The sequence below is a fragment of the Leucoraja erinacea genome, unplaced genomic scaffold, assembly GCF_028641065.1.
Source record: "Leucoraja erinacea ecotype New England unplaced genomic scaffold, Leri_hhj_1 Leri_510S, whole genome shotgun sequence".
Classification (NCBI taxonomy): Eukaryota; Metazoa; Chordata; class Chondrichthyes; order Rajiformes; family Rajidae; genus Leucoraja; species Leucoraja erinaceus.
The window spans coordinates 1-12,051 of NW_026576411.1; the positions used below are offsets into that span (position 1 = coordinate 1).

At 46.2% G+C, this 12,051-nt stretch overlaps 1 pseudogene; it reads right to left on the minus strand.

The window, feature by feature from the left end:
• Positions 1–430: 430 nt before the first annotated feature.
• Positions 431–574, minus strand: LOC129693973 (U1 spliceosomal RNA; annotated as a pseudogene).
• Between the last annotated feature and the right edge of the window lie 11,477 nt (positions 575–12,051).

A 12,051-nucleotide genomic window follows, 5' to 3' on the forward strand; every position in this document is an offset into this window, starting at 1 on the left:
TATACTCAACAATTATTTAGTATATTAGGTCAATGCTGATGCTAATTCCCATCTTTTGTATTTTTGGTGAAGAATAGTCGATCCTTTGTGTAAACTGGGAGGAACCAGACTACCTACCTCCATGTTCATTGTTTTTTTATGAAGGCTCAGTTTGCTGGTATGCTGGTGCTGTCGGTGGGGCGGCGCATTTTCCCACGGCTCCGCTCTGGGCCCCTGTCTAAAAAGAACTTTGGGGGTAATGTGTAGCGGTCGCCAGGCTTTCACCAGTCCTTGTTCGATATTTGCTGGTGGATGCCGAGGGGTGCTGCCAGCTGGGTGTTGGATGCGATGTCCTGCTCGTTCCAGGGCCTGCCCTCATGAGGCGCACAGGTTTAGCTGCCTCTCTTCCCGCTGCAGCGGTTTGCATAGCCCCGTATATTTGGGGTTGAGGGCAGGTCTTATAAGCACAAATGTCAGTCGAGTATCCCGAATTTGGGAACATCTTAGGCGTCAGCACACTCGAAGTGCAAAGGGATAGCCTCATCCTGGGAGAACCACCTTGGTGATCATGGCGTCTCGCCTGCCAGGTGAGTATGATCCGTGGAACGAGCAAAGGCGGTGATTTTCGGTGTTAGGAGCTTCAGAATTCGCTGCTTTTAGCTCTTGACTGCGAGTCTGCTGACCCAGCTGCCTGCAGATTTACCTCTAGAAAGGCCTTCTCCTGCAGGGCTTTGTTGGGAAGATGGTCGCGTGGAGGAGCCATGTAGTGGCCCACGACACCCAGCAGCTCTTCCTGATCCTGCTCCCCTGGCATACTCCTGTTCTCGTCCGCCTGCCCAGCGTTTAAGCCAGCCCAGCCCTGGCCTCCTTAGAGGGAGCAAAAGGGTGTGCTATAAATTGGAGGAGGCATAGCTCAAACTCCGTTGTCGCATCAATCCCTCGACAAGGGAGATGGCTAGTGCAATAGCACTGGGGTAGGAGTGTCAGCTCCCTTGGCATTCAGCCAGTGACCCCTCGTTTTCCTGGAGGTTTTGTAACTCCATGACCTCCTCTGGCTTGGGGAGACAGACATACTTGTTTTTTGCTGTCTCCAGCCTGTTCCAGTGTTGGAGGAAGTTGATTCCTGTAGAACCTGTATTTTTGGTAAGGTTTTGTCTTACCTGTAGTTAGAGGCTGCCTGCCGTTTTTTAGGCGGCATTGTAGCGGTTCCCGGGCGGCGATTCTCCTTGTCAGGAGTCTGCAGGGCTGCCGGTCGGGTTTTTAAATTTCCCTCCGGTCCGCTGCTGTTAACCGAACAGCTGTTCAGCGGACCGGCATCAGCGCAGCTCCCTGTCAGCGGTCCGCAGCGTGTGCGGTCCCGTTTGCGCCTATCCCCCTCCACTGTCGGCTCCTTCGCTGGAGTCGAACGGGGGCCGCTTCCTCTGCTGCTTTGCTCCCCCTGGAGCAAAAAACACAAGGCCCGATTAAGGTAGGTACTTACCTAACGTTCCTTGGTTTGCGGGAGCGCCGACTCCCGCTGGGCCGCGTGTGCACAGCTGGGCGATAATGCCGCACCTGCGCACTGGGTAGGGCTCTTCACGTAGTCACTCGCATAACTCCGAAGTAAAATTTAAAAATAAATTGGATAGGCATATGGATGAGAAGGGAATGGAGGGTTATGGTATGAGTGCAGGCAGGTGGAACTAAGGGGAAAAAAAGTTGTTCGGCACGGACTTGTAGGGCCGAGATGGCCTGTTTCCGTGCTGTAATTGTTATATGGTTATATGGTTATATGTTATTTGGCAGTAACATCCCAGTCTACCGTTTTCAGAGACCGACCCAGTTGTGTAACACCGCACTCACTGTTCCCCGATTACACTCGGTGACATTCACTTCACTCTATAATATTCCCGGATTCCAAAACATCCATTTAACATCCCGCTTTATTGTACACCGATTCCCAATTGGTTTCTCCGTCTGTGGAGCTGCTACTCTGTGTCGGTGACGGATGGGATGATCTCACCAACACTCTCATATCCCAGCAACAGGAATGGTTTATATTGGGAACTGGGAAATCTCCGGTGACACAACCGGACTCCGTGTAGACTGACGTTAATTACACTCATTGAACAAACATCTACTGTTAACTCTTTTGTCCGGGCACAAAGTGCCTCACGGAAAGGGCACTAGTCATCATGTGTGATGATATCCATTATTTATGTTCTGTGGAGTGGACAGTTAGTGCCGGGGAGCAATCTACAGGCCCGGTAGAATCTGCATCATCTTACCGCAATCCCAATAATCGCGAGCAGTCGCCTGCAGTCGCAATGTTCAGATTAATAGTTTCCATTGACGAGTGCATTTCGGAAATCTTGAATCATTTAATCTGACATCTGGACATGGAGGACATGCCTTAGAAAATTAAACGGACGGACATGCACCATTCATTATATTTAAATAATGGATTTGGGGCCCAGCCAACCATTCGGTAATAAAGACATCCATCAGATCGCTTTTAAAATATTTTCTTCTTACCTCAAACCCTTGTCGTGTTGAAGATGATATTCTGACCATGGAGACAACAGTCCATTGTGCTCCTACAAATGTCCCGATCCGTTTCTTTCTGGTGACTTCTCAACGTCCATGGCTGTCGGGAAGATGTCACGTACTCCAATCTCAAGAGCCAAAGTGTTTAATGATCATATGTACAGAGAAGTCAACAATATTTGTTTCCTGTAGCAGCAGAACACATCTGTAAAGACAGCGCACACACACAGATAACACAAAGAACAAAATAAAGTTCAATGCTAAAATAATCAATATTTGGGCAAATCCAAAGCTGGAAGTCTCAAGCACAAACAGCACTTTTTGTAGTTAGCTCATAGTTTAGTCGGTGTTTGTGGTGGTCAAGAGCCCGGTTGTTATGGAAATAAACAGTTCATGAAACTGGGGTGAGCACAGTTGCAGACACCGATATTCTTTCTCAGAGTTTGGAGAGAAACAAGATCATGGACAGGGTGGTGAGGGTTCCAGATGATTGCTGGTCCACATTTCATGACACTGCCTCTTGTAGATTCATTAGATGGTGGATAGTTCAGGTGATGGATAGGCCAGGTCGATGGCCACCAGGTTGTTTAATCTCCTACATTCCTGGGATTTTGAATTGCCGAACCAGGCCCTGTGGCAACCGTTCAACATGGTCTCTACCTTAGACCTGTAGAAGATCGAGAGAACATTCGTCACCACACCGATGTCCTTTCTGCTCTACTCTAACAAAGTCATGTCGGTTAACTTATTTATGATTCAATCAATTTACTGGGTCCACGACAGATCTTCAGAAATATTCACGACCAGGAACATAAAGTTGTTGCCTCTCTCCACCATCGAACCGTCGATGAAGACAGGTTAATCGATCCAGCAAATTACCACTTGCCCGTGGGAAACACATTGACGAAGAGGGTGGGAGATGTCTTGGATTGGAGCAGGGGGATAGGATGGAGTTCAGGTATGTGGACATTAATTCAGTGGGGGCAAGAACACACTGAAACAATGGGTCTACCAGGACAGACAGAAGAAGCACGTTGGGACTGGGTGACAAATGCTGTGCCTATTTTCAAGAAGGGCTGCAAGGAACATGCGGGGGAACTATAGGCCGGTAAGGTTAACATCTGTAGTTGGTGAGTTGCTGGAGAGTATTCTGTGGGATAGGATATGAATGAATAAATGAATGCATGAATGAATGAATGATTGAATGTGAATGAATGAATGATTGAATGAATGAATGGATGAATGAATGAATGCATGAATGAATGAATGAATGAGTGATGAATGAATGAATAACTTCATTGGCCAAGTAATCACATACAAGGAATTTGCCTTGGTGAATTTACAGGCATTTGGGTGGGCAAGGGCTAATTAGGGACAGTCAGCATGGTTTTGTACGTTGGAGGTCGTGTCTCACAAATCTGATTGATTTTTTTGAAGACGTGAGCAAAAAGGTTGATAAAGGCAGAGCTGTAGATGTTGTGTACACGGACTTTATAACAAGAGGAATCGAATATAGGGGCAAAGAGGTCCTTCTGCAGTTGTACAGGGCCGTGGTAAGACCACACCAGCAGTATTGTGTGCAGTTTTGGCCTGTTGACCTTCATAACAAGAGGAGTTGAGTACAGGAGCAAAGAGGTACTTCTGCAGTTGTACATGGCCCTAGTGAGACCACACTTGGAGTATTGTGTGCAGTTTTCGTCTCCAAATCTAAGGAAGGACATTCTTGCTATTGAGGGAGCCCAGCGTAGGTTCACCAGGTTAATTTCCGGGATGGCGGGACTGTCATATGCTGAGAGAATGGATCGGCTGGTCTTGTACACTCTGGAGTTTAGAAGGAGATCTTATTGAAACATATAAGATTATTAAGGGCGTGGACATGCTAGAGGCAGGAAACATGTCCCCGATGCTTGGGGAGTCCAGAACCAGGATCCACACAGTTTAAGAATAAGAGGTCGGCCATTTAGAACGGAGGCGAGGAAACACTTTTTCTCACAGATAGTGGCGAGTTTGTGGAATTCTCTGCCTCAGAGGGTGGGTTCTCTGGATGATTTCAAGGAGAGCTAGATAGGGCTCTTAAAAATAGCGGAGTAAGGGGATATGGGGAGAAGGCGGGAACGGGGTACTGATTGGGGATGATCAGCCATGATCACATTGAATGGCGGTGCTGGCTCGAAGGGCCAAATGGCCTACTCCTGCACCTATTGTCTGTTGTCTATTGTCTAGTAAAGCATTCGACAAGATGCCGCACAGTAGGCTGCTCTGGAAGTTTAGATCTTATGGCATCCAAGAAGAGATGTCATAATGGATAGAACATTGGCTCCATGGAAGGAAGCAGAGGGTGATGGTGGGAGGTTACTTCTCTGAATGAAGGCCTGTGACTAGTGGTGTGCCACAAGGTTCCATTAGAATAATACGTGGAGATAAACGTTGCATAGTTTGGATCAGATATAGCCTAACTTACTGCCGACCACGGCCAACAACACGACCACCTGCGATGGGAATAATAAGGTGGCGTATGGTCACGGGTTAGTCATTAACCTGAAGGTGGAAAAATATATCAATGTTCCACCATTATCGTTACTTTCAAGGGCTGGACAATTTAAATTGCACACATTTCCCGTAAATTGTGTGGGAAGAAAGCCAGACACTGTGGGAAGTTACCAAATCCAGGGAGGGTAAATTCCTACTTTAATCGGCAGAAGTTTGGTCCATTGGGAGTGTTTTTTTTCTTGCATTTCCACATCTGACCTGTCTGACATCTACAATTCTTTCTTTCTAATCTGCCAACGCAGTTTGATGTTAAGAAGGATGAGGTTTGGGGAGTCGTGAAGTGTATTGGATAAAATCCGCTGGCATCTATTTCGGGTTATTGAGTGACGAAGGAAAGGAGATTGCACGAACATTGAGGGAGGTCATTCTCGAACCACTGGCGAGGTCCTAGAATGGGAACCAGATAATGGTGTTCCACTGTTTTAGTAAGGGTGCAGGGATAATTTAGCGAATGATAGGCTGGTTAGCATCATGTCAGCAGTAGGGAAGGTATTGTAGAGGATAATTTAGGAAAGGATTTACTCACATTTGGATGAAAATTAGTTAATTAGTGGCTTTGAACGCGGCACGTCGTGTTTTACTAATTTGATCCAGTTTTTTTTAGGAGATAACACATGTAATGGATTGGGATATGATGTAGAATGTTTGCGTAGATTTTTATAGTAAGCCCCTGTCTCACTGTGCGAGTCGACCCACGAGTGACCTCAAATGAAAGAAACAATCAGACTCGTGGTTGTGTACGAGATTCCAAGTTTATGTTCAAGGGTTCAACCGGGTTCCCACGGGTTTGACTAAGTTTGCCATTTACTTGTCATTTCAAGATGTTCCAAGTTCCTCTCCCGAGCTACCGAGTTCCTCTCCCGAGTTACCAAGTTCCTCTCCCGAGTCACCAAGTTCGAGTGATTGTACTGCCAGGCCCAGTGACTGAGCTGCCAGCCCCAAAATCCATTCGGCCCACAAACTCCATATTAGCCCTCTGGAAACCAGTACCTTGGGCCCAAAGCACTCATACTAGCGCAACAGAAAGTGTCGTCCCCCCCCCCCCCCCCCCAGGCCAGCAATATTGTAATTGGTGGAGAGGTGGAATATTGCGTTGGGTGTCCAGCCCTCCCGTGTGATGCTGGGACCCAACGGGTCCCACTTAGTCTACTATGAGATTAGTGGGCAAAATTAGAGCACATGGTATTGGGGGTTGCGTATTGACATGGATAGAGAACTGGTTGGCAGGCAGGAAGCAAAGAGTGGAAATTAACGGGTCTTTTTCAGAATGGCAGGCAATGACTAGTGGGGCCCCACAGGGCTCAGTGCTGGGACCACAGCTATTTACAATATATATTAATGATTTAGATGAGGGAATTAAATGTGACATCTCCAAGTTTGCGGATGACACAAATATGGGTAGCAGTATGAGTTGCGATGAGGGTGACTTGGATAGGTTGGGTGAGTGGGCAGATGCATGGCAGATATAGTATAATGTGGATACATGTGAGGTTTGGCGGCAAGAACAGGAAGGTAGATTATTTCCTGAATGGTACCAGTTTAGGAAAGGGGACCAGTTTAGGAAAGGGGACCTGCAACGAGACCTGGGTGTCCTTGTACATCAGTCACTGAAGGTAAGCATGCATGTACAGCAGGCAGTGAAGAAAACTAATGACATGTTGGCCTTCATTGTGAGAGGATTTGAGCTTAGGAACAAGAAGGTCCTAGTGCAGTTGTACCGGGCCCTGGTGAGACCGCACATGGAGTATTGTGTACAGTTTTGGTCTCCTAATTTGAGGAAGGACATTATTGCTATTGAGCGAGTGCAGTGTAGGTTCACCAGGTTAATTCCCGGGATGGTGGGACTGGGATATGATGAAAGAATGGGTCACCTGGACTTGTATTCACTGGATTTAGAAGGATGGGTGGGGGGGGGGGGGGGGGGGGTTCTTATCGTTACATATACAATTCTTAAAGGATTGGAGGACTCGATGCAGGAAAAAATGTTCCTGATATTGGGGGAGTCCAGAACCAGGGGTCACGGTTTAAAAATAAGCGGTCGGCCATTTAGGACTGAGACCAGAGAGTTGTGAGTCTGTGGAATTCTCTGCCACAGAAGGCAGTGGATGCCAATTCTCTGGATATTTTCAAGAATAGAGTTAGATTTAACTCTTAGGGCTAAATGAATCCAGGGATATGGGGAAAAAGCAGGAACGGGGTACTGATTTTACTGATTTTGGAAGATCAGCCATGATCTTATTGAATGGCGGTGCTGGCTCTAAGGACTGAATTGCCTACACCTGCACCTATTTTTCTATGTTTCTATGTTTCTGTGTTTTCTCCAGATGGCAGGGGTGAACCGAGTGTGCTTTGGAACTACAGCGTGCGCCTCGTCTTTGGCGCGGAAATTCCCCTTCCCCTGGAGTGGGCGAGAGCTGAATCCTCGGGTCCACCTTGGAGAAGGAGAAGATGAAACCAAGTATTAATTCCATCGTGACAGGTAATGCACTTTCAGTAACGTTGTGCGGCGGTCGTGTTTACCTTTACAACATGCCACCCGCCTTTTGACGAGAATAAGGATAACACTGAACGCCACAAAACTTGTTGCCAGAGCGATTACAGGGAACAGGTAGCCTGAAGTCGCGCATTCCGAACTATCATCGCCTGCAATGTGAAGAAATTAAATGTTGACAATGATGTGCTTAAATTTAATTTAGTTTAGAGATACAGCTCGGAAACAGGCTCTTCGGCCCACCGAGTCCGCGCCGACCAGCGATCCCCGCACACACTAACACTATCCAACACTAGGGGATACCAAGCCAATTAACCTCCGAACCTGTAGGTCTTTCGACTTTTCTCTTATTATTTGAACATAATCACCCCTTATACCCATTACCTGCGCATTAATGTATCATTAAATTACAAATATAACTATTTAAAACTATGTAGAGGAATTTAAGGTAGGTTTAAATCCAGCATTATTTTTTTTTTCAGATTGCTTCAACATATTAATTCCATATATTAATTACCTGCATATCAATTTAGTTTAGTTTAGGAGCAAACAGGTCCTTCTGCAGTTGTACAGGGCCCTGGTGAGACCACACCTGGAGTATTGTGTGCAGTTTTGGTCCCCTAATTTGAAGAAGGACATTCTTGCTACTATTGAGGGCGTGGAGCGTGGGTTCACCAGGTTAATTCTCGGGATGGCGGGACTGTCATATGATGATAGAATGGAGCAGCTGGGCTTGTACACTATGGAGTTTAGAAGGACGAGAGGGGATCTCATTGAAACATATAAGATTGTTAAGGGTTTGGACACGCTAGACGCAGGAAACATGTTCCCGATGTTGGGGGAGTCCAGAACCAGGGGCCACAATTTAAGATTAAGGAGTAAGCCATTTAGAACAGAGACGAGGAAACACTTTTTCTCACAGAGAATTGTGAGTCTGTGGAAGTATCTGCCTCGGTGGAGGCTGGTTGTCTGGATGCTTTCAAGAGCTAGATAGGGCTCTTAAAGATAGCGGAGTCAGGGAATATGGGGAGAAGGCAGGAACGGGGTACAGGATGGGGATGATCAGCCATGATCACATTGAATGGCGGTGATGGCTCGAGGGGTCGAATGGCCTCTTCCTGCACCTGTTGTCTATTGTCAATAGACCACCGGCGCCCAGAGATGCCCGCACACTAGCGCTGTCCTACACACACGAGTGATTTACATTTGCACAATTTACATTTTACAACCTACAAACCTGTACTTCCTTAGAGTGTGGGAGGAAACCAAAGCACCCGGGGAAAACCCACACGGGTCACGGGGAGAAGGTACACACTCCCGTGGTCAGGATCGAACCAAGGTCTCGGTCGCTGTTAGGCAGCAACTCTAACGCGTGTGTTACCCGCGTGGACCTGCTTGTGTTTAGTCCGGGATCTTCTGTTTCCTCCCACACTGTTGCTGTTGGTATTATTGTAAACTTGTCCCTAGTGTTTGTGTAGGACAGTGTTAATGTGCGGCGATCGCTGGTCTGTGGGCCTTTCCGTGCTGTACCGCTAAACTAAATTTATTACCTAATTTATTAATTTAATTACAAAAATAGAGAATTAAAACATTGGTAGTGATATTAAAAGTAGGATTCAATCCACTATTGTCTCAGTCACACTTTTCACATTGGATTTTGAAGCCGATTAATTTCTGATTCGGATAAAGGGCTGGCAGATGCCACCGATACTTACAGCTCCAGCGACTCTAAGCGGTTAGAATCCTGAAGTCTCGTCAGCCTGTGGGTCGGTTAAATGGCCACTGTGATATACCCCAAGCGGGACAGAAACTGGCATTTGATGAGATTGTGCGTGGTGTTGAGGAGAACATCTTGTGCAGTTGTATAGGGCTCTGCTGAGACCACATCTGGAGTATTGTGTACAGTTTTGGTCTCCTAATTTGAGGAAGGACATCCTTGTGATTGAGGCAGTGCAGCGTAGGTTCACCAGATTGATCCCTGGGATGGCGGGTCTGTCATATGAGGAGAGATTGAAAAGACTATGCTTGTATTCACTGAAGTTTAGAAGGATGAGGGGGTATCTAATAGAAACATATAAAATTATAAAAGGACTGGACAAGTTAGATGCAGGAAAAATGTTCCCAATGTTGTGCGAGTCTAGAACCAGGGGCCACAGCCTTAGAATAAGGGAAGGTCATTTAAGACAGAGGTGAGAAAAAACATTTTCACCCAGAGAGTTGTGAATTTATGGAATTCCCTGCTGCAGAGGGCAGTGGTGGCCAAATCACTAGATGGATTTAAGAGAAAGTTAGATAGAGCTCTATCTTCTATGTTTCTGGGATTTGCTAACTAGACAGTCCCCACAGTGGGGATCGAACCGGGTCTCTGGCGCTCCAAAGCGCTGTAAAGCAACACGACTACCACTGCGCCACCGTCTTCGGAGAAGCTATGGAATTATTTGCCATTGAAGGCTATGGAGGCCACAAGTCAGTAGATATTTTTAAGGCAGAGATGGATAGATTCTTGGTTAGTGTTAAATTATTATTGTGTTTTGTGTTAAATTGTTATTGTGTTTCTGTGTGTTCTTTATCATTGTACCGCTGCTGGCAAATTCATTTCACTTGCACTTCATGTGGAAGTGACGAATAAAACTGATATTGATATTGATTGATATTGAAAGATAGATCAGCCATGATTGAATGGCGGAGTAGACTTTGTGGGCTGAATGGCCTAATTCAGCTCCTACGAATTGACGGTGTGACATTAATAAAGATGTGGATGATAGTCAGCACGGACTCGGTGGGCCGAAGGGACAGTGTCCATGCTGTACCTTCATAGGGCGCTATAAAGTAGCAATGGAGTCATCAGTTGAACACTCACTTTCTCTCACTGCGCCAGCTGATGCCTCTGCTGGTCGCTTGGGGCCGGCATAGTCGGTGTCGTCTTTAGGTATTCATTATTTGACTTTGTAATTTGGACTTTTGAGACGCAGCGCAGAAACTGGCCCTTCTGCCCACCGAGACCGTGCCGACCAGCGATCGCTCCGTATATTAGCCCTATTCTATACTCTAGGGACACTTTAAAATTTCACCAAAACCATTAATCTAGAATGCTGAAGTGACTAGTGTGGTACCGCAAGGCTCAGTGCTGGGACCCCAGCTATTTACAATATATATTAATGATCTGGACGAGGGAATTGAATGCAACATCTCCAAGTTTGCAGATGACACAAAGCTGGGGGGCAGTGTTAGCTGTGAGGAGGATGCTAGGAGGCTGCAAGGTGACTTGGATAGGCTGGGTGAGTGGGCAAATGCATGGCAGATGCAGTATAATGTGGATAAATGTGAGGTTATCCACTTTGGTGGCAAAAACAGGAAAGTAGAATATTATCTAAATGGTGGCTGATTAGGATAAGGGGAGATGCAACGAGACCTGGGTGTCATGGTACACCAGTCATTGATAGTAGGCATGCAGGTGCAGCAGGCAATGAAGAAAGCGAATGGTATGTTAGCATTCATTGCAAAAGGATTTGAGTATAATAGCAGGGAAGTTCTACTGCAGTTGTACAGGGCCTTGGTGAGACCACACCTGCAGTATTGCGTACAGTTTTGGTCTCCTAATCTGAGGAAGGACATTCTTGCCATAGAGGAAGTATAGAGAAGGCACCTATTTTCTATATTTCTATGTCTATGTTTCTATGTCTTGGAGCATGGGAGGAAACCGGAGCACCCAGAGTAAACTCACGCGGGCACTGGGAGTGACAGGGGTTGGGCACATAAGGTCATAAGAAATAGTAGAATTAGGCCATTCGGCCCATTTAATCATGGCTGATCTATCTCTCCCTCCAACCCCATTCTCCTGCCTTCTCCCCATAACATCTGACACCTGTACTAATCAAGAAATATATTCAAATACTTTGGTCTGTGTGTGGTTATCGCTTATGCTACCTACCACCAATCTCTCTCGCTATTGGAATCAACAGGAGAATCGAGAACAATGAGAACTAATTCAGTTTTGACCGACTGCTGATGAAGGGTTACCAGAAATAACAAAACAACGACCTTTATTAATTTGTAGTTCTGCCGAACACGTGGAGCATGACAAACGCTAACCACCTCATCAGAGTTTACGTATAAATGTAAAGAAGCAGGGTGAACATTTTACTGGTGATTTTGTTTAGTTTAGTGTACAGATAAAGAGCGGAAACAGGTTCTTCGGCCCACCGAGTCTGCATCGACCAGCAATCCCCACACATTTACACTACTCTACACACACTAGAGAACATTCAAACCAATTAATCGACAATCCGGCACGTCTTTGGAGTGTGGAGAGAATCAATATCTGCCTTAAAATATATACTTTGACTTGGCCTCCACCGCCTTCTGTGGCAAATAATTCCACAGATTCACCACCCTCTGACTAAAGAGATTCATCCTCATCTCCATCGTAAAGGAACGTCCTGTAATTATGGGGATAAGGGGAGAAGGCAGGAACGGGGTACTGATTGGGGATGATCAGCCATGAT